The 23,715-nt window shown below is 40.9% G+C and overlaps 1 protein-coding gene across 1 annotated transcript in view; it reads right to left on the bottom strand.

Moving 5' to 3' along the window:
• Positions 1-23,715, bottom strand: part of TENM3 (teneurin transmembrane protein 3) — a 2,305,387-nt gene that overhangs the window by 736,750 nt on the left and 1,544,922 nt on the right. The window contains exon 10 of the mRNA XM_055276480.2: positions 15,060-15,139. The gene's annotated coding sequence lies outside the window, so the exon portion shown is untranslated. The remainder of the gene's footprint in view (positions 1-15,059; positions 15,140-23,715) is intronic.

Raw genomic sequence — 23,715 nt, 5'->3', positions numbered from 1 at the left:
AGGACCCCTAACTCCAAACTTTTGTAAGAATTCCTATTCTTCCTCCCCAGCTCCTGTTATCCCCCACCCACCTCCCTCCATTCTCTGTTAACTGATTGTATTGAATAAATGTTTCTTTGCTCCTCTAAGGATTGTTCTGTACTACTAAGAATTAACAGTGGATAACACCAAGGCAGACCACAGATAAACTAAACTAAAGGACATTTGCTGTTTTCAGAGAACGTGGCATGCAGCTGCCGGCATTTAGCTTCAGCCAAGATAATTTCCTTTCTTCCAAAGAATAGTGGCAAACTTTGCAACGTCATTCTCGGAGCTGATGTTGCTGGAGGCTTTTTAAAGGTGGTTTATCCTGTGTAAAATGCAAAATACTTCAGTTTGCTCTCAGAGGTGGGTAGATGAGAAGGACACCAGGCTAAGCTAGACTCTTTTACCAGGAGCTAACTCTGTTGTTGACAAATGATCTTTTGAAGAGAGAAGATGCAGCAAAGTGCCTGCCATCGAAAACAGCGAGGGAAATAACAGTGTAGTTGGTCTGCTTCTTAAAACGTATTTCTTATTGGACACGGGAAGTCATTTTCATCAAATTGGAACGTGACATAATGTATAACATGTCAAAAAAACAAACAAATTGGAATTGAGCTGCATACAGTTAGTCTCAGATCTCTCAGTTGGTTTTACACATTAAGATGGTTGAGCATGCAGAGCTTATAAATTCTCCTGTTGGAGGGGTTTTTGGAGAATTTCACGTAACTCAGTGGGATCTTGGTGGGGACACTGACATTTACCACTGAGTTCTTTAATGACAGCTAAACGGGAGAACACCACTCCTAATTTACTCAGGTACAATTCAATTTCACAAGGCAATTGCAGAACACTGTTCTTTTTTTTTTTTTTTTTTGAGACAGAGTCTCGCTCTGTCACCCAGGCTGGAGTGCAGTGGCGCAATCTCCGCTCACTGCAAGCTCCGCCTCCCGGGTTCACGCCATTCTCCTGCCTCAGCCTCTCCGAGTAGCTGGGACTACAGGCGCCCTCCACCACGCCCGGCTAATTTTCTGTATTTTTAGTAGAGATGGGGTTTCACCGTGGTCTCGATCTCTTGACCTCGTGATCCACCCGCCTCGGCCTCCCAAAGTGCTGGGATTACAAGCGTGAGCCACCACGCCCAGCCAGAACACTGTTCTTTTATAAAACCAATTTTTGTGCTATGATTTTTAACTCTTTTATTTACAAGTGACTTCAGTTTGCTTCTCCAACCCTGTATTATCCTGCACATGAGTTTTTGTATATAATTAGTGTTTCCCTTCCTCTAACACTTTCTGCTATCATTAATCATATTTATACGATCTATGCACATATCTTTAATTTTAAGTGTAACACATGTTCCAAGTCAGCGTTCCAGCTTAAGTCATATGGGTTTATAGCTCCTGTCCATCCACCCCTAGAACTACTTGTCTTTGTGTTCAACAGAGTGTCAAATGGTTGATCACTTTTTAATCCTACAAGATGGCCCAGTGTCCTGCCATTTCTCTAGCTGGCAAGAGGTCTGAATAAGGGAGCAGGCAATTAGCGCTATTGCAAGCGAGAGCAGTGGATTAGGGACACATGAACCTCCTAGCCCCAGGAAGGTAGCTGCCTGCCTCTGCCGGGTGTCCACACCAGAAAGAGGCAAGGATCATCAAGGCAGGAGCTCAAAAGTAACTTTGACATGCATACTGTCCTCAAGGGAAGTGAGATAAATGAGCTTAACTGAGTCAGAGCGTGAGTGAGACATATCACAAGAGGGGAACACGTAGCATCTGTGGGAGGTCTATTTATTTATTTATTTATTTATTGTTTTGAGACATAGTCTTGCTCTGTTTCCCAGGCTGGAGTGCAGTGGCACCATCATGGCTCACAGCCTTGACCTCCTCAGGCTCAAGCAATCCTCCCGCCTTAGCCTCCTGAGTAGCTGGGACTATAGGTGTGCACCACCATGCTGGGCTAATCTTTGTATTTTTTGTAGGGATGGGATCTCACCATCTTGCCCAAACTGGACTCGAACTCCTGGGCTCAAGCGATCTGCCCGCCTTGGCCTCCAAAAGTACTGGGATTAAAGGCATGAGCCACTGTGCCTGCTTGAGCATCCACAGAGATGGAAGGAAGTAAATGTTATTTCCAACTGGGAGCCAGTGTGGTAGGTTGGTGGTGAGAAGAAACATCAAGGAATAGGCTCGCAGATAAACTTCTCCTACCTCCGAGCTCTGGTTCTGGGATGCTGTTCTTCCAACTCTCACATGGCATCAGTGCTCAGCCTGAAAGGCATCTTCCCCAACGAGTCTCCTATGATCTCTCCTTCTGAGTAAGATTCTCCCGTTATTCTTTTTTTTTTTTAATTAAAAAATGTTTAGTTTTTGTGGGTACATAGTAGGTGTATATATTTATGGGGCACATGAGATGTTTTGGTACAGACATATAATGCATAATATTCACATCACATGGAGAATGGGGTACCTATTCCCGCAAGCACTTATCCTTCATGTTATAAGCAATCTAATGGTAATCTAATATCCTTCATGTTATAACCAATCTAATGACATTCTTTTAGTTATTTTTTAATGTACAATGAAGTTATTGACTATAGTCATCATGTTATGTTGTCAAATAGTAGGTCTTATCCATTCTTTCTATTTGTTTTTGTCCCAATCTCCTGTTATTCTCTATCAAAAGATCCTATTAATTTCTCCCCTAACAGCACATCACACTTGGTAACTACGTAATCAAGTTATTTGTTTCACATAAGCTGTTGCTAAAGAAATTAATCTCTACAGGTGACCGTGAGTCTCTTTCACCTCTTTATTCCAAGCACTGAGCACACCATCTAACACTTACAGACATAGAATAAATATTTGTTGAACAAGGGAGTGAATAAATCAGATGGACTGGGTTATATGGAGATGGGCAGTGGGCAGGAGGAGAGAAAGGAGAGGCTGTCTTGGCAGAGGAAATGTGTGCATCTTCTGTATGGCGTCACCAAGACGGTTCAGCCTGGCTGGAGCACATGGAAGATGTAAATGAGTGGTAAGAGATAAGTTTGAAAAGGTAAATGAGGGCAGGAATGCTGGGCTATTGATTTTATGCTTGATTCTTTAGGTAAGGGAGGGTTTTTGAGCAGGTGATCGACATCATTCCCTTTGATCATCTTATGTCTTCAACCTACAGACTTGGGAGGAAGAGCATGTCTTTGCTTTAACTGCATCAAGTGTCAAAGCTATGATCTTTTGACCAGACCCATGGACCCCAGAGAGAGTTGGTTGGAGCTATCAGGGGCCTGGGATTTAAACGGAAATGAGTTCCTATGACCTGCTGAGTCCTACAGTGTGAAGGTTCATATCAGGCCAAGCCCAGCATCTCAGATCAATTCAAGTCAACAGATTAAATGCCTCTAGGGTGTGTTCAGCCCTGTGGTGAAACACAAAATAAATCAAAAGCAGGGTTTCCCTGCCTTGAAGAGCAGGAGAGAGCTGTCTCTGATGAAATTGCTGGAGTAACCTCCCCACTTGAGGGGCTGCAAAGGACTCAGGCAAAGCTCAGGTGCACAGTACCTCTCCCCCTACAGAGCTGCCACCCTGGGGCCCAGGACATCGATTAGTGCCACTGTGGACCCCTGTGGTCATGGGTCTATCCTGGACCAGACACACCCTAAGAGGCAGTGTGAGAATGCCCTAGATGGGCAATTAGCTGGCCAGGGCACTCAAGCTGTCCCTAAGCATCGATGTTTCACTGGACAAGCCATTTTAATAATCAGAATGTGTTTATTATTTCAAAATATTGGGCATTTGTTAATTTATCAACTGCTTATTGCATATCCACTAAACACTATGCTGAAGGAGCCCCAACTTTTCTGGGCTCATGTTAGAAACAAATGAGATAATGAATGGGAGATATGCCCTCCGACTGCAAATTCCTATACAGTGTCAACCATTTTTGGTTTGTAGAGGAGCGTACACAGCTGCTTGAGATAGCCTGGGAGTATTGCATCTCATCCGGTCATAGAAAATACTGCTAAAAAGCCAGGACAGGTGGCACTCACTTGTAGTCCCAGCTAGTGTGGAGGCTGAAGCGAGAGAACAACTTGAAACCAGAAGTTTCAGTCCAGCCTGGGCAACATAGTGAGATCCCGTTAGATCCCATTTATATTATATATAATATATATGTATATATACTGCTAAAATGCTATATTTGAATCAGGACTTTAAGACCTAAAATGCAATGAAATATACAAACACAAAAGTTCATGAGATTTTTAGGACACTTTTTAAAGCTGGAACCTCAGAGTTTGATCCCCACGTATAAAAATATTTATGTGGAGAAATGAGTTTATATTCTCATCCTTGACTTACAGAAACACTTTACTCCCAATGCACTCCTGGCAGTAAGAGCAGGTCCATTGGCCCCCATTTCCCATCTGCCGTGATCCCGTGATGACTTACTCTCCCAGAGCAGAGAACTCAGTTGTGGGGAAGTCTGAACAGGGTGGGGAGAAATGTTAGGTGAATGTTAGGCAAATGCAGAGCTCTGAGGTGAAGAGCTGAGTGAAAGCACTGAAGGGTGAAGAAGTGAGGTTTGTGGCTATGAAAATGAGGGAAAAGGTACATCCTGGCTGCCATTAAGCAGGCAGCTATTGGTGGCGAGCCTTCAACAGCCCAGCTGGCCCTTGAGAAACAATGCCTCTGAATGTAGCTTCACTGCTGGCCTCTGTGGTCCCGAAGCCCACTTCCCACCTGTTGGTGGGAACGTTGGCTTGCACACTTCTGTAGCCGGAGTTCCATGTTTACCGCTTCCTTCTCTCCCCCCATCTCATTGACACTATGCTCTTGCTTCTGATGACATGACCCAAATCTAGCTGGGCTCTTTGATTGTGTAGCTCAGGTGCCTGTTCCTTCATAAGAGGTCTATGGATAAAGGGCCTCTCTATGCAGCATCTTCATGATTTCTGGGGCTTGTAAGTGGTGACTTAAGTAGAAATATTAATATAACCTAGACCAGCATTTTTCAGCTTTGGCACCATTGACATTTGGGGTTGGATAATCCTTTGCTGTGGGGGCTTCCCTATGCACTGTAGGATGTTTAAGAGCATCCCCTACCTACTGGAGGCCAGTAGTACCCCCTCCCCAGGTGGTGACAAGGGAAAATGGCTCTTGATATTGCCAAATGTCCCCTGAGAGGCAAACCTGTCCTCCTTTGAAAACACCGAGCTATACAGATAAACTGGAATAACACTTTAGGGTAATCTTTAGTGCTTTGTCTCTGACATGACTTTCTGAGAAGGTAATTCAATTATTGCAATGATCTTAAGTACTCAAAGTATTAAAACTTCTGAAATCTTCAGCTATCTAATTGTGTTATACAGGGCAACCTTAACTATAACTGTAAATTACATGCCCAGACAATACCACATTTGTTCCTCCAAAGTAGGCACCTAGAAAATATTTGTTAAGTGAATAAATTATGCTCTTTAAGAAAGGAAAAATACTTCATTTGCTTTTTTTTTTTTTTTTTTTTTTTTTGAGATGTAGTTTTGCTCTTGTTGCCCAGGCTGGAGTGCATTGGCAAAATCTCAGCTCACTGCAACCTCCACCTCCTGGGTTCAAGCGATTCTCCTGCCTTAGCCTCCCGAGTAGCTGGGATTACAGGTGTCCACCACCACACCCGACTAATTTTGTATTTTTAGTAGAGACGAGTTTTCACCATGTTGGTCAGGCCGGTCTCGAACTCCTGACCTCAGGTGATCCATCCGCCTCGGCCTCCCTAAATGGTGGGGTTACAGGCATGAGCTACCATGCCTGGACTTCATTTGCTTTTAACTCTGGCCCAAGGAGTCTTGAAACATATTTTTCTACCACATTAATCAGCACACCAAGAGCAGATGTGAACTGAGGACTCAACAGAATATGGACACTTTACATTCCGGTGCCAGCCACTGTAACTGCCAGTGGCTGAAGGTGGTCTCTGGAGGCCATTTAAATCTGGTTTAAACAATATAATTTTTTTAAAAATTAAGGTTGCATTCTTTTTTGTTTTGTTTCTCAGATGGAGTCTTGCTCTGTCACCCAGGCTAGAGTGCAGTGGTGCAATCTTGGCTTACTGCAACCTTTGTCTCTGGGGCTCAAGAGATTCTCCCACCTCAGCCTCCTGAGTAGCTGGGATTACAGGTGTGCACCGCCATGCCTGGCTAGTTTTTTGTATTTTTAGTAGAGATGGAGTTTTGCCACGTTGTCCAGGCTGGTCTTGAACTACTGACCTCAAGCAATCCGTCTGCCTTGGCCTCCCAAAGTGCTGGGATTATAGGTGTGAGCCACCACGGTCGGCCACAATAGAATTTTCTTTTAGAAATCCTGCACTAGTCTCTTTCCTCCTCTTAATTTTCACAGCACGTCACTGGGCCTCTGCTGTATCATGGATCACTGTATTTAATGTGTTTTGTTTATGACTTATTTCCCTTAACAGTCTGAGAACTCTTTGTGGGTCAGATAAATGTTTGATTCATCTTTTGTATTCCTCCAAGGGATACACACAAATTAAAGAAATACATATTTTTAGGCCAGGTGTGGTGGCTCACACTTGTAATCCCAACACTGTGGGAGGCCAAGGTGGGCGGATCACTTGAGGTCAGGAGTTTGAGACCAGCCTGGCCAACATGGCAAAACCCCATCTTTACTAAAAATACAAAAACTAGCTGGGCGTGGTGGCAGGTGCCTGTAACCCCAGCTATTCAGGAGGCTGAGGCAGGAGAATTGCTTGAACCTGGGAGGCGAAGGTTGCAGGGAGCCGAGATTGCACCACTGTACTCCAACCTGGGAGACAGAGTGAGACTCTACCTCAAAAAAAATTTTTTTTTAATTAAAAAAATACATATTTTTTAAACGTGCCCTTGCCTTTAAGGACTCAATTTCTCTTCTAAGTCAATTTTCTCAACTACAGGCCAATGCCTGGGTTTTAATGTTTTCAGTCTGAAAGGATCAGCACCAAGTTCTTCATTGATCCCTGATTTATAGGTGATACTCCCCAAGAGATATTTGTGTATGACCATAGATCTCACCCATGGTAAAGAATTAAATAAACGCCATTTAAGCTGTCGCCGATGCCGAGATCTGTGACTGGCACTCAAATCCTCCTTAGACTTTTCCTTTTCCTCTTAAATGGTAATCAGATCTCTCCTTGAGTGCCACTTTACCTTGATTTTGAAATTTGGCATTTAATGTAATTGTGATTTTAAAAATCCATCAAGAGCAGGGATACGGCTCATGTCAGTGAGAGATGTTATGCGTCAGTGCTTTGCACGCTGAACTTCCCCGCTGAATCTAATGGGTGGTGTTTGAATGGGGGTGGAGGACCCAGGAGGCAATTCCAGCCAACAGTAGGTTGCTGACCACTCTGAAGAGCAGAATAGCTGAAGTGCTTTCTCCGCCTACCTCCCACTGTCCCTTTCCAGGGTAGCAGAAAGCAAGTCTTCAAACTGGCTACAAGCTACACTAAGGTAGGTCTTAAGGTCAAAATCTGATACAGAAGAGGGAGTACTGATTCAAGGTTTTCTTTGCACACCTCATTCTTTGGATAAAGGCCTTTTGCACTTTATATAAATCTACCCTAAGATCATGCTCACACCAAAGAACTTTTGTTCACGAAGTGTGTCAATGGTAAGTAATTGAACAGAGAAAAAGGGTGATAGGTAGATCTATAGCTGGACATAGAAACAGATGCACACAGAAGCCAGCACAAAAATTGCCAGTCTCTCCTTGAGTGACTCTGAGAAGTACCAGCTGCTGCCTGACTCCCCCATGCTATGTGGGTCGGAAGGATATGAGGACCCAACTATTAAAAACATCACAACAAAATGTACCCTTAGTTGGTCCTAAGGAGTTATAGAAAAAGCTCCTCTAATTGACCACATCAGAGCAGGTTTTGAACTTCTTGCATGAAAACAACTTACCATTCCTGGTGATAACACCATTTACAATGAGGTTTTACTCTTAAGTGTTCAGGAATAATAGACACAGTGTTTTTAAATAAGTGTGTTGCAACAGGCAGGCCGTGTTTTCAAAAGCATCATCGGCTCTCCTTTTAGAAAGGTAGGCTGCTGCTCTGCTGGAAAAGTGAGACTGGCTCTCATGAAATTTCTTTCAATCAACAGTGTCTGAGAGGGATTTTTCTTTTTTGGCACTTGAATGGTATATATGTAAAAAGAAAAAAGTTTCCTTTATAGAGGTACAAAAACATATCCTTTACCCTGAGCATGCTATTTGATTGAAGTTACCTTTGTGAATTCAACTGAGTTTTGTTATGTTTACAAATTGAATATTTTTTTTACATCTGACTCTTCTAAAAATTTGCTGTGGTTGAACAATTTATCACTATTAGTCTTGTTCAGATGTTATAAATCAACAAAGAGCATGATTATCTGGTAATATCTATGTGTTTGAATTAAGTAAACAAAACTGGTGAACTAAGGAGGTGTTATTCTTAGGAAAATGAGAGAAGAAAAAAATGGAAGTAGATAGTAATCTATGATATCCATATTTTACTTTGATATTCACCTATACTTGTAATGCTTACTAAATAAAATATACTCTGTTAGTAGATAATAATTATTTTCTGGCTAATCATATTTTATCATAGTTTAGTATCCATCATCATTTGAACTCTGGAATATCTAAATTTGTACAATAAGGAACTTTGCTAAAATTGTAGGGGGAACTGATGAAAATTTACTTTTAGCTTATTTCACATTGATTAAATGAGTTCTTGTATGAGAATTGTTATAAAAGATTATTGGTGAATTATCAGGGCACATTGCAGAGGTTTATTTAGGTAATACCTGCATGGCAACCACAAACTCCCATAGAATATTCCTCGGGGCCACTGCGGGGAATCGACTGGGCTGCATGGATCACTGAGCTTATTTGGTACGACATTTCTTAAACAGTCAGGCTCACAAAGCAAGAGATAAAGCAGCTGTGGAAAACTGTATCTCATCAATAACATCATAATTGGAAAGGATTTCCATCAAAAGATCTGAAAGCACCTATAGTCTGATCAGGCTCAGTTTAGAGATACACACAGCAGATGAATGGGGTACAATGCACTTATATGATGTTGAAACCCAAGAGTCAAGGTCAGAGAATTCTGAGTTGCTGCCTCTCCACAACGCTAAGAATATCAGTCTTGGTTATTCAAAGCCATCTCTGCCTACTATATTATTTCCCAGGAAAATGGTTCATTTATTCATGCATTTTTTTTTTTTTTTTGAGATGGAGTCTCATTCTGTCACCAGGCTGGAGTGCAGTGGTGCACTCTTGGCTCACTGCAATGTCCACCTCCTGGGTTCAAGTGATTTCCCTGCCTCAGCCTCCTGAGTAGCTGAGACTACAGGTGTGCACCACCACGCCCGGCTAATTTTTTGTATTTTAGTAGAGACGGGGTTTCACCATGTTGGCCAGGATGGTCTTGACCTCCTGACCTCGTGATCCGCCCGCCTTGGCCTCCCAAAGTGCTGGGATTACAGACATGAGCCACCGCGCCCAGCCTATTCATGCATTTAACACATACTTAATGGAACTTTTTCTATATACTTGCCATGTTTCCTGCCAGTGTCAGCAAGCGGAATTATCACAGTCCTTTTAGTAGCAGAGTTCTCTGAAGCTAGACATGACCATCCCTTCTAACCCTCCTGTTTATCAGGCATATTTACCTCTGGTAATCTTTCCTAAAGCAGAACTTTCTAGTCAGAACCTAACAAGAAAGATGACTTCAACAGAAAACTGGCAATTGGCTACATTTCCTAGAGGTAAAGCTTTCAACATTCATTGCACCTCCCTAAATCTTATTGCAGTGTGATCAGAGAGGTAGGATCTGGTATGCTTGAATTGTGGCTGCTCCATTTAAAAAGAAAAATTCTTGGCATTGCCTTTAAGAACATTTATGATATCTGCACGCTACCCAAAAAGTCTTAGGATTGAAAGTTCAAAACAGAAACCTGCTATAGGACATGGTGCTCTTGTGAAATAATTATCTCGAATAATAGTAACAGGCACAAATTATTGTGTTATATACAAAGGTATCTTCATTTATTTATTTATAGACATGGGGTCTCGTTTTATCACCTGGGCTGGAGTACAGTGGCAGGATCATGGCTTACTGCAGCCTTGACCTCCAGGACTCAAGCGATCCTCCTGCCTCAGCCTCTCGAGTATCTAGGGCTATAGGAGCATGCCCCCACACCTGGTTATTATTATTATTATTAATTATTATTATTTAGTTTTTGTACATCTGGGGTCTTGCTATATTGCCTAGGCTGGTCTCAGACTCCTGACCTCAAGTGATCCTCCCGCCTCAGCCTCCCAAAGTGCTGGGATTACTATGCTTGGCCTAAAGGTACTTCTACAATGCACAATTTGTTGAGCATTAGTTTACAGATACCTTAGTACATTGATCAAATTTTGTCTTCATAAAACAATAGTAGGGAGGTATATTATTTCTGTTGTACAGATTAAGAAACTGAGATATAAAAAAGATAATATTTCCAATTTGTAAGAATTAGAAAGTGACAGAATAAGAATCTGAATCTCATTCAGTTAGTTCCAAGGCCCATGCTATCTTCATGATTTAAAATGGCACCTCATGTAGCATTATATTTATTTATTTTTACTGATTAGAAAACTGAAAGCAAAAAGGTACCACATGTTTTAAAAAACTGTATAATACCCTAGGCAATACTTTCTCTGATTCCTGAGTTAATAAACAGAAGCTTTTGTCCCCTTGCCTCTGGTTATCTTGCTTTGCTCTTCTCCTGTCTGTTTTCTGTTGATGGTTCACTGCGGCCTCGACCTCCTGGGCTCAAGTGATCCTCCCATCCTGGCCTCCCGAGCAGCTGGGACTACAGGCACATGCCAACATATCTGGTTACTTTTAAATTTTTTTGTAGAAATGAGGTTTCACTATATAACCCAGATGGTCTCAAACTCCTGGGCTCAAGCGATCGTCCCACCTACGCGTCCCAAAGTGCTGGGACCACAGGCGTGAGCCATTGTGCCCTGCCTAGATTTTAAGTCTGTGAGGTTAATGCTTTATATCTGATCACAGACTAAATTGAAATAATAAACTTCAGAGCAGTGCTTTTTAACATGTTTCAAAGTGAGTTTGTCAACAACCTCTCTGCCTTAAATAGTTATTTCTGCCATTTTTTCACTATCCTTGGGACAGCCCTAACAAGTCCATTTTGCTCACTCTATAACCTCCCAATGTAGAGTAAATCGTGATTCAACTTCAATTCACCCTTAAAAAAAGCAATGACCTAACAAAGGAGAATTTTTTCTAAACTTCGGTCTTCTGTTCCTGTTCTTTCAGGAAGAAAATCTATTTAGCCTCTTAATCTTTTTTTTTAATCAATGCTAGGATACAGACATGGACATCGTACTTAGAAATTCACTTCTACAAAGTCAGATCCAAACATTCACAATCAAAGCATTCAGTCAGCCTGAACACTTCCTTGGGTACAGACCCTCCTCAGGATTCTCTGAAATCAGACTGAAGACTTCAGAAAGTTACAGTCTGGAGGCATTGAACCACACTCCTCACACCCAGGCTCAGAGATAGATAGCCTTGCTCATTCAGAAGGACAGGACTAAGAAGTAGAGTGAAAAACTATCACCGTGTCCCACAGATTTAAAACTCTAACTTTTCCTTTGCACCAAATGCTGTGTTTGCAAAACACTGAAACATCCAGATGAAAAGTCAAATCTGCAGTCAGCCATTCTGATTTTTGTTCTACAAGACAAGAAACATAGAGATACTTGTGATCATCAGAGAGGCTTACGATGTTTTTTGACATTGTTAATTTATGACGTTTCTTTCATCCCGTCCACTTCTTTGATTATGCGCTAGATAGTGATATATCAGCTTCCAATCTCTGTTGAGGCCGGGAGGGACTATCCATCTTGAGTATCACGTGGGCTCTCTGATTTCCCTTTCCCTTTCCCTTTTGGTCAATACGGCAGGAAAAAGAAATAAGAATTTTTATTCAAGCCAAAGGCTTTGCAATCTTGAGGTCCATTTTGTAAAGGCCCGGGAAAGGGTGGAGCTTACTGACAAAAAATGATAGCCTTGGCTAATCTGGAGATTTCCATTATTTATAATATTCCTTTTCTCCATTTTGAAAACAGACCACATAACATTTCACATGTTTTCTATCCTCTTCACCGCCTCTCGTAAACAAGAGCAGGATTCTGTGCCATGGAAATTGTGTGATCTTTCGTTCTCAGTGCCACTTTTTGGAAAACATTATTTTGTCATATTTTAATTTAGGACATGTTTCTGAGTATTTGTTAGGCTTAGTTAAAATATCTGGGTGACCTTAGGACATACGAAGTGTATTCATAATCACGCTGGAAAGCATTAGTTAAAACGTATGCAGTAAGAGCATACCCACTAGATCTGCTCTAAATCAGGAGAGGTACACTCAAGAAATCTTCCTCAATAATATAGTTTGAAGAAACTCTTTTGAAATGTTTTCCTTTCTTTTTGTTGGTGTGTGTTTTTTCTTTTCTTTTTTTGTGCTTTTCCAAGATTAGAAAGCGTGTTGTTGTTCTCCTTGCTTTTGGAAGAGCTTGGTGGTATGTGGATGGTAACTTTTGTTTCCTCATCAAGAGATGTACTTAGATGTGCATTTTAAAGGTAGTAGCCTACCTTCATAGCTGCAACCATCACATAAGAAAATTTATCCTTCAATGTGTATCTCAGAGGAACACTATAACATTCAAGCTTCTATATTAGCTATTAAAGACGAACTGCTTGTCCTAGAGAAGCTCCCAGTGTGGGAAGCGTGGAATTCACGAACTGGCAAGAGAAGGATTTGAAGAGAGAGAACTTACAAGACAAGGGGAGGATGGCGTGTTTTATTATAGTGGCTTTTGTAGGGAGCGCTTTTTCTAAGGCGAAATGCCTAAGACCTGAAGGAATCTCATCACCAGTGGGCTTCGGAGAGTCAAGGATTGCTTTTGCACTGAATATTGAGTTATATTTTTATAGCAGAAAACACACAGGTGATTACATTTCAGCTCAGAGTGCCTGAAATTAGGTGCGTGGCTCCCATTAGTAATAAGAGGAACTGTGCACCTAATTCCCCAGATACTTCAATAATAATTTATCCTAAAAATTTAATTTATTTGAAGTCTATTATAAAACTAGACAGATAGGTTTTTCACAGTGTATGCTTGTGTCAGGATTCACATTTGAATGAAAAGAGAAGTCACGAGGAGGATTTGAGGAAAATGTCAGCAGAGCAACTTAGATAAATCATCACTTATCTAGGTTATGTGTATATTGCATGCACATTTCTAGGGTCTTGGTTTCTACAGGCAGTTGTGCAAAATATAGTGCAAAAATTCTTACAGAGGATCTTAAAAGAACAATAACTGGAGAAATACACAATGGTAAATTATTAAAATCTACTTTGCATTAACTGTTTTAGCTTAACGTAAAAGTCTCACCGTTACCTAAATTGAGATCAAGGGAAGAGAGATACCCTGTATACTGAAGATGGCACATAACATAGCTAGCTATTCATTCCAGAGTTTTATTTTCATTTTGATTAATTACTCACTGGGCATGTAAGAATGTGTATGTGTGCATGCAGGAATGCTTATTAAAGCTCTCTCTTACCCCCTTTCTCTGAGATGCCCTTAGGGGAAACGTAAAAACGCAGTGCCTGAGATGGATATTAAAATAAAACAATAGTAGTTGCTGCTATTTTACGCAAAATTACACCACAATTTTATTCTTTAAAAAAAAGATGACCTTCTATCTTATCTTCTCTCTTCTTAAATGGAATAGCAAAAAACTATTTTTGCAATACTGAATTAGTGTCAGCTTCACACACCACACACACACACACACACAATAACTTGTTTTGGATAGAAAATTAATTCAGATCCAGTAACTTGAATACAAAATAGTATCAGCGACAAAACTACAGTTATTATCATAGACTCTTAAGATGTATGCACGCCTTCTAAACTTCTGACATGATTTTAAAAACCTAATATATTGTCTTTGAATGAATAGCATCAAAAAGAAATACGCTCATATAACTCAATTTCTCTGATGTAAAAATGTTAACATTCCTACATATTCATATTTTATAATTATTTTGTAATTTATTTAGAAAGTCCTTTACTTCATGAAAACTTTTTGCTAAATTTTGTGTTAAAATAAGAAACACACCGTCAATTAGGAGAAAGCAAAGAAATTCAGAGTTCAACCCATTAAGCCCAAGGAGGCAGGACTTTTGCGAATGACTTCCTCTAGGACACTGGATCTTCTAGGCATGTTACTGTACACTCATCCTGAGCAGGACACTTAGCAGATTTTCTCTTGTAAATTCTTTTGTAGCTTCCTGGTAGAAGACACTTTCCATTTTGTGGAAAGTCCTCAGAATATGGTTTTAAATGAATCTGTTCACAAGGTTCAAAGGCTTTAAATTACTAGACCATGGTTACCATTGAGAAAATGCATTGAGCTATATCAAGGAGAGAAAAAAAAGTAACCAGGTACAAGTTTAATTCTCTAAGGTTGACATGTAAGTGCTGATCAGAAAGGATTAAGACTTCCTGAGAACAAGGGAACTCCCTAACAAATCACTTCCAAACTGAGGAAAGCACGTGTGTGTGCATGCACACACACATACCACACCACACCATACACATTCTATAATCCATTGTAATCAGTCTATCCTATCCTGGCAGAAAATTCTTTCTAGTCAAAATGCAGAGATTCTTTACTTTTGAATGTCCTCATTCATCTGATTTTCCAGAAAAAGAAAAGCCTGTAGAAATAGTATGAGAACCAGATTAATTATACTTTTTGGAATCATTTACCTACAGCTAGTTCATGAAGGGTAATAGCATAAGTAATGGACTGCAAAGTAAACTGTAGCTTCGTGAAAGTAACTCATTTTGTCAAGACCAACGAGCTGCATATTTGAAGAAGCCTCTAAGACTGGAGGCATTTTGGTTCCTGGGACTTACCTTCTCTTCTTTAAACAGATCTTTAGTTCTCTTGCTTGAACAGGAATTCTAAATCACTGTGTCTTAGAAGAGCAGGAAATCTAGAATAAAATAAATAAAACACATAAACTGGAAGAAAATTTAATAAGATGGTTTATATGAATAATTTTAGTTCTAATACTTTTTAAAAATTATCAGCTGTATTATAAGAAGGGATTACAGAAAAGATTATTAATAACCATAGGAACAATGTTTGTAGGCTACCCAAGCAGTGTGTTAAGCTGAGCTTTATTTTATGTGTTCACATAGAGTCTTTGCTTTTTTTCCAGTAGTTTAAAATGAATAAAGTTATATGGCTATTTATCATTACAAAAAGTGAAATGTTCAAGAATTTACCTAAGCCCTGCCACCTTTCTATCTTGTTTAAAGACCCTCGCATCCCTGTCCCTGTTGCAAATCCCAGTGACATGTTATAGTAATTAGATCAAGGCTACGTTGAAGATCTGTAACATGTGTAGGGATAGACACGCACATACACATACATACATGACACACACAGCACGGGATAGCCTGGAATAGACTCTCTTTCTTCTCTTTCTTCTAATTAGATCTTAGGTTACGTTGTGTCCCTAGAGCCCAGGATTAGGTTCACTACAGTGTGAACTTACAAATATTTGTTTTTGGTAATATTGAAGAAAAAAAATACAGGAGTTTCCTATTTTTGCATGTCACTCAGTCATTTTAAACCACAATCACAGCAAAAGTAAATCAATGCCTTGAGTTCTCATTTTAGCAATTCAGTCTTTTGGAGTAGTTTCCAGTGTCAAACAGTGAGTCCCATTTTCTCTGTCCCCCTTCTTTCCCTAATCCTCACCTTACATTAAGAAACAAAAAATGAACACAAGAACATACAAACAACAACAAAAAACCATGGAGGATTTAGGAGAGGCAAAGAGAAGGAGTAGGAAATTACTTTTAGGTTTGAACCTTGTTGACTAAGAGATAATCAATATGATTATCAGAAAAATGGAAACTGGGAGAAAACTAGTTTTTCAGAAATCTGGGCTGGGTGTGGTGGCATGAATGAAATTGGTGACTTGGGAAATTGAGAAGTGTGAAAAAGGACCGGAGAGGCTGATTGGGTGTTAGAAGTAGATGAGCACAAAAGATTAAATAGAAATCTAGGGAGATGGAGTAGAATAGGAATATTCTAGACCTTGTTGGGAGGTTTCCATGGTTTTCCCAGGAAACCCTGTGTAAGCCACTAACTGAGAAATAACCCAAGGTGGGAATTTGCTTTGCAAAAAACTGGAAAGTCAAGAAGGCACAGAAGATATGGGAAAGAGTGAAGGAATAGATGACTTTGGAAACCGGACTGTGTTCAATTGATTGATTAAGCCCTTTCCTCCCTTTCTCCCTTCCTTCTCCCTCTTCTCTTCTCTCCTCTCCTCTCCTCTCCTCTCCTCTCCTCTCCTCTTCTCCCCCCACTCTTCTCCCCTTCCCTCCCCTCCCCTTCCCTCCCCTCCCCTGCCTTCCCCTCCCCTCCTACCGCCTCACCTCTCTGCCTCACCTCAGCCTCCCCTGCCCTCTTCTCCCCTTGCCTCCCCTTCCGTCCCCTCCTGTCCCCTCCTCTTGTCTCCTCTCCTCTCCTTTCCTTTTCTCCCTCCCTCCCTTCCCAACTTCCTCCTTCTCTTTCTTCAATTATTAATTTATTTAACTGATGTTTGCTGAGCACTTTTTATTCGTTTAAGCATTGTGCTAGGTACCAGACAGGGACAGGAAAGTGGCTCTAAGATAAAGAGTCTGTGGAGGGAATGAGGTTACTTCTTGGCCTTTTTTCTTCACGATCATGTCAGTGACAACCATCTATTCCAGGCTATCTCGTGCTGTGTGTGTGTCATGTAGGTATGTATATGTGCATATCTATCACTACACATATGTTATAGTATCATTCATGTTTGTCTGCTCTTTTGCATTAATTCTTCTGATTTTTTCTTTTTTTAATGTTTTTTTATTATTACTATACTTTAAGTTTTAGGGTACATGTGCACAATGTGCAGGTTTGTTACATATGTATCCATGTGCCATGTTGGTGTGCTGCACCCATTAACTCATCATTTAGCATTAGGTATATCTCCTAATGCTATCCCTCCCCCCTCCACCCACCCCACAACAGTCCCCGGAGTGTGATGTTCCCCTTCCTGTGTCCATGTGTTCTCATTGTTCAATTCCCACCTGTGAGTGAGAACATGCAGTGTTTGGTTTTTTGTCCTTGCAATAGTTTACTGAGAATGATGATTTCCAGTTTCATCCGTGTCCCTACAAAGGACATGAACTCATCATTTTTTATGGCTGCATAGTATTTCATGGTGTATATGTGTCACATTTTCTTAATCCAGTCTATCGTTGTTGGACATTTGGGTTGGTTCCAAGTCTTTGCTACTGTGAATAGTGCCGCAATAAACATACGTGTGCATGCGTCTTTATAGCAGTGTGATTTATAGTCCTTTGGGTATATACCCAGTAATGGGATGGCTGGGTCAAATGGTATTTCTAGTTCTAGATCCCTGAGGAATCGCCACACTGACTTCTACAATGGTTGAACTAGTTTACAGTCCCACCAACAGTGTAAAGGTGTTCCTATTTCTCCACATCCTCTCCAGCACTTGTTGTTTCCTGACTTTTTAATGATGGCCATTCTAACTGGTGTGAGATGGTATCTCATTGTGGTTTTGATTTGCATTTCTCTGATGGCCAGTGATGATGAGCATTTTTTCATGTGTTTTTTGGCTGCATAAATGTCTTCTTTTGAGAAGTGTCTGTTCATGTCCTTTGCCCACTTTTTGATGGGGTTGTTTGTTTTTTTCTTGTAAATTTGTTTGAGTTCATTGTAGATTCTGAATATTAGCCCTTTGTCAGATGAGTAGGTTGCAAAAATTTTCCCCCATTTTGTAGGTTGCCTGTTCACTCTGATGGTAGTTTCTTTTGCTGGGCAGAAGCTCTTTAGTTTAATTAGATCCCATTTGTCAATTTTGGCTTTCGTTGCCATTGCTTTTGGTGTTTTAGACATGAAGTCCTTGCCCATGCCTATGTCCTGAATGGTGTTGCCTAGGTTTTCTTCTAGGGTTTTTATGGTTTTAGATCTAACATGTAAATCTTTAATCCATCTTGAATTAATTTTCGTATAAGGTGTAAGGAAGGGATCCAGTTTCAGCTTTCTACATATGGCTAACCAGTTTTCCCAGCACCATTTATTAAGTAGGGAATCCTTCCCCCATTGCTTGTTTTTGTCAGGTTTGTCAAAGATCAGATAGTTGTAGATATGTGGCGTTATTTCTGAGGGTTCTGTTCTGTTCCATTGATCTATATCTCTGTTTTGGTACCAGTACCATGCTGTTTTGGTTACTGTAGCCTTGTAGTATAGTTTGAAGTCAGGTAGCGTGATGCCTCTGGCTTTGTTCTTTTGGCTTAGGCTTGACTTGGCGATGTGGGCTCTTTTTTGGTTCCATATGAACTTTAAAGTAGTTTTTTCCAATTCTGTGAAGAAAGTCATTGGTAGCTTGATGGGGATGGCATTGAATCTATAAATTACCTTGGGCAGTATGGCCATTTTCACAATATTGATTCTTCCAACCCATGAGCATGGAATGTTCTTCCATTTGTTTGTATCGTCTTTTATTTCACTGAGCAGTGGTTTGTCGTTCTCCTTGAAGAGGTCCTTCACATCCCTTGTAAGTTGGATTCCTAGGTATTTTATTCTCTTTGAGGCAATTGCGAATGGGAGTTCACTCATGATTTGGCTCTCTGTTTGTCTGTTATTGGTGTATAAGAATGCTTGTGATTTTTGTACATTGATTTTGTATCCTGAGACTTTGCTGAAGTTGCTTATCAACTTAAGGAGATTTTGGGCTGAGACAATGGGGTTTTCTAGATATACAATCATGTCATCTGCAAACAAGGACAATTAGACTTCCTCTTTTCCTAATTGAATACCCTTTATTTTCTTCTCCTGCCTAATTGCCCTGGCCAGAACTTCCAACACTATGTTGAATAGGAGTGGTGAGAGAGGGCATCCCTGTCTTGTGCCAGTTTTCAAAGGGAATGCTTCCAGTTTTTGCCCATTCAGTATGATATTGGCTGTGGGTTTGTCATAGATAGCTCTTATTATTTTGAGATACGTCCCATCAATACCTAATTTCTTGAGAGTTTTTACCATGAAGGTTGTTGAATTTTGTGAAAGGCCTTTTCTGCATCTATTGAGATAATCATGTGGTTTTTGTCTCTGGTTCTGTTTATATGCTGGATTATGTTTATTGATTTGTGTATGTTGAGCCAGCCTTGCATCCCAGGGATGAAGCCCACTTGATCATGGTGGATAAGCTTTTTGATGTGCTGCCGGATTCGGTTTGCCAGTATTTTATTGAGGATTTTTGCATCAATGTTCATCAAAGATATTGGTCTAAAATTCTCTTTTTTGGTTGTGTCTCTCCCAGGCTTTGGTTTCTTCTGATTTTTTCACACAGTGGGAACCTGAAGTAGGTTACTGCATATATATCCTTGGTGTTTTTATTTAAAAACCTTCCCACTCCTGCCGGGCGCGGTGGCTCACGCTTGTAATCCCAGCACTTTGGGAGGCCGAGGCGGGCAGATCACGAGGTCAGGAGATGGAGACCACGGTGAAACCACGTCTCTACCAAAAATACAAAAAATTAGCCGGGCGTGGTGGCGGGCGCCTGTAGTCCCAGCTACTCGGAGAGGCTGAGGCAGGAGAATGGCGTGAACCCGGGAGGCGGAGCTTGCAGTGAGCCGAGATTGCGCCACTGCACTCCAGCCTGGGCGACAGAGCGAGACTCTGTCTCAAAAAAAAAAAAAAAAAAAAAAAAAAACCTTCCCACTCCTTCATACTGGCTGCTGTGTACCTAAGCACACTTTTTGCACCAGTGCTGCCATGGCACAGCAAACAACTGCTAGAGAAGAACCCAATGAAGGGGCTTTCTACAAAACATCAAGGGGTAGTGGGAGAACAGATGCGGCATCCTGACATTGGAAATGGTTTCCTGGGCAGGGAAAGGTGATTTAACTCGGGTGTGTGGCACTCCGTGCCCACAGATCAGTATTCCTCCACTGAAAGAAAAATTTTAAAAGTCTTTCAACCAAGAAAACAGGATTCAACATCTTGAGGCGTTTGAGCCACCAGGCCCTGGAAATAAAGCGAGTGGTGGAGTGAACACTTTAGCTCCGGACCTCAGATGGCTCTTGAAAACCCAAGATTCTTGATACAGTGTTCTAGGGTTTCTAGAAAGTTGGATTTTAATTTCATCTTTTAAACTATGTTATTTTATGGCCGGGCGCAGGGGGTCACTCCTGTAATCCCAGCACTTTGGAAGGCCGAGGTGGGTGGATTACTTAAGGTCAGGAGTCCAAGACCAGCCTGGCCAACATGGAGAAACCTCATCTCTACTGAAAATACAAAATTAGGCGTGGTGGCAGGCACCTATAATCCCAGCTACTTGGGAGGCTGAGGCAGGAGAATCACTTGAACCCGAGAGGCGGAGGTTGCAGTGAGTCAGGATTACGCCAATGCATTCCAGCTTGGGCAACAAGAGTGAAACTCTGTCTCAAAAAAATAATCATAATAAAATAAAATATGTATTTTAGCTTCCTGCAGCTATTCAAGAAGTCTATAGCTCTGCATTGGTCTTGAACTCAAGTCTGTGCAGATCTTGCCACATGTAATTGTTGCAGTGTGGGCCCTACTATAGCAGGGATGTCATAGGCTCAGTGAAGTGCCAGATGCTTTAAGTGCAGGATCTAAAACCAGACTGCCTGTGAACAGACTCTAACTCTGCCACAGAACAGCTGTGTCAGTATAACCTTGAGCAAGACACTTAAATGGTCTATTCCTAATTACTGCCACTTTAAAATGGGCAGGAAATACCTTCTCATGGGTTTGTTATGTGGATAAAATGAGTTAACATTTGTAAAGCACTTAAAAGAATACTAGTACATTTAATAATAATTTGAAATCCTAAATTATAATTATTTATATTTATAAATAAAGATGAAATAATTTTGCCCTATTTAGCGGAAATCATTGCTTTTTAGACCAGGAACAGAATCTTGCTTGCTAAGAAGAAGTTATCAATGAATCTTTGCCAATGGATGTTTGAGATTGGACTCAGAGTGAAGCTAGTCATGTTCTTCTAGAGCCAACTCACTTCTCAATTAGCAGAGACTAACTTGAGATGAACAGTACAGGATGGAACAAATGTGTTGTGTGTTTAAAAATACTTGAGCAAAATCATGCGAAGTAGAAACAGTATAATGAGAGGTGTTTGTTTGTTTTATCATTAGAGTAGTTAAAATTTGGCCCAGGCACAGTGGCATGCACCTGTAATCCCAGCTACTTGGGACGCTAAAGTGGGAGGATGGCTTGAGCCTAAGAGTTTGAGGCTGCAGTGAGCTATGATGGCACCACTGCATTCCAGCCTGGGTGACAAAGAGAGACCCTGTCTCTAAAAATAAAAATAAAAAATTTTCTTAAATCCTCAGTATCGTTATGTATGAATATGTCCTATGCACCTCACCAAGTTTCAATTTTACCTTCAAACAAATCACAGTGAGCATAACAGTAAGATGCCGATTCTTCCTGTGTAAATTCACTAGCTAAACACCATAGGAAAAAATGTATGAAAACAACATTTAAATGTGCCAATACAAATAGACAAATAACATAATTCAAAGAAAGTTGCTGCCTTGCTCTTGAGGTGGTAACTTGCTCCTGCAGAAAAATGATTAAACTTTATTCTGCTGATACTGAACAACTATCTCCTAGGAAAATACATTTGATATAGAAGTTTGGTGATATGATCCAAAGAATCTAAAACTGTACTTACAATATATTTGATAAAGAAGTTTGGCCAGGCGGGGTGGCTCACGCCTGTAATCCCAGCATTTTGGGAGGCCGAAGTGGGTGGATCACTTGAGGTCAGGGGTTTGAGACCAGCCCAGCCAACCTGGTGAAACCCGTCTCTACTAAAAATACAAAAATTAGCTGTTCATGGTGGCACATGCCTGTAAGTCCCAGCAACTCAGGAGCCCGAGGCAGGAGAATTGCTTGAACCCAGGAGATGGAGGTTGCAGTGGGCTGAGATTGCACCTCTGCACTCCAGCCTGGGAAACAGAGTGAGACTCCGTGTCCAAAAAAAAAAAAAAAAAAAAAAAATGGAGTTTGGAGGGGGGTAGAATATGAATTATTCACAGTTTAACAGAATGAGAGTACATCTATATAGAACTCCATTATTTTTATTTTTTCCATCCTGTTAGTATAAATGGATATAAGGAAGATTCATACTTCATAAAAAGTATATAACACACAAGAGGAAGACAGTTTAAGAGATTAGGGCAGTTTTCAACACACCCTGAAATAAGCTGGCAAAAATACACTGAGATCTGTTGACTGTCAAAACCATTTCAAAAAGTAAATTGAGTTTGTTATAAAAAAATCAGCAAGATAAATTAGTTTAATAAAGTTGTGGCTGAGAAGTATTTAAGTAATTTTTTTATCAGGAAAATTAATAACTTTTTAAGGGGCTCACTTGCCGTTTTAACACTAGACTAACACATGAAGAAAGCAAGAGTAGCGCTTCCTATAAAAAGTGTTTCCAAAATGTGCGCAAGTGGTCTTTGCATGCTCAGAGGTAACACTAGATGACTGAAATGCCAGATTCTTTGAAAAGTGTTTGTAATATTTATCCATTCCATTGTTTAGCAAATAAGATTTGTGCATATTATGTGTCATTTTGGGTTTGGGGGATATAAAGCCAGGCACAGCCTTTGCCCTCGTAGTGAGACAGACATTAGATTATCGGCCGGATGCGGTGGTTCATGCCTGTAATGCCAGCACTTTGGGAGGCCAAGGTGGGCGGATCACCTGAGGTCAGGAGTTCCAGACCAGCCTGGCCAACATGGTGAAACCCTGTCTCTACCCAAAATACAAAAATTAGCCGGGCATGGTGGCGGGCGCCTGTAATTCCAGCTACTTGGGAGGCTGAGGCAGGAGAATCACTTGAACCTGGGAGGTGGACGTTGCAGTGAGCAGAGATCATGCATTGCACTCCAGCCTGGACAATAGAGGAAGACTCCATCTTGAAAAAAAAATCAGGTTATCACACACAGATGCAGTTGTCCACATACAATAACTATGTGCTGTAGGACCACAGCACAGAAGGAGCAAGGGATGCAGTGAAGGCTCCTTGAGGAAGTGGCATTTCTAACAGATCTAGAAGTTGGGATTTATCTAGGTTGGATGGAGCAAGAGTGAGATGCTGGGATGGAGAATCTTCCAGAAGGAAGGGAGAGCCTGCCCAAGACCCCGTGATAGAAGGGAGAATGGTGAGTTTGAGGAGGTGAGAGAAGGCCAGTTTTGGGGCTCACAGCCATTGACTTTTTAGCAGGAGGTTGGGTGTCAAAGGGACTGAACTGAGCAGTGTGTGGTGGGGCATATTAGGATTTTGATTTTCATCCTGAGAACAATGGAAACCTTTGGAGGGATTTAAGCAGGAGACATCGTCATCATGTTTGTGTTTTGAGAGTATTACTCTGACTGCAGTTTGGAGAAGTGATTGAAAAAGGACGGAAGGCTCAGTGGGAACTATTTCAACAGCCATAGCAGCAG

Source organism: Symphalangus syndactylus, chromosome 4 (genome assembly GCF_028878055.3).
Source record: "Symphalangus syndactylus isolate Jambi chromosome 4, NHGRI_mSymSyn1-v2.1_pri, whole genome shotgun sequence".
Classification (NCBI taxonomy): Eukaryota; Metazoa; Chordata; class Mammalia; order Primates; family Hylobatidae; genus Symphalangus; species Symphalangus syndactylus.
The sequence above is the reverse complement of the archived record's forward strand: the minus strand, read 5'-3'. Positions and strand labels throughout refer to the sequence as shown.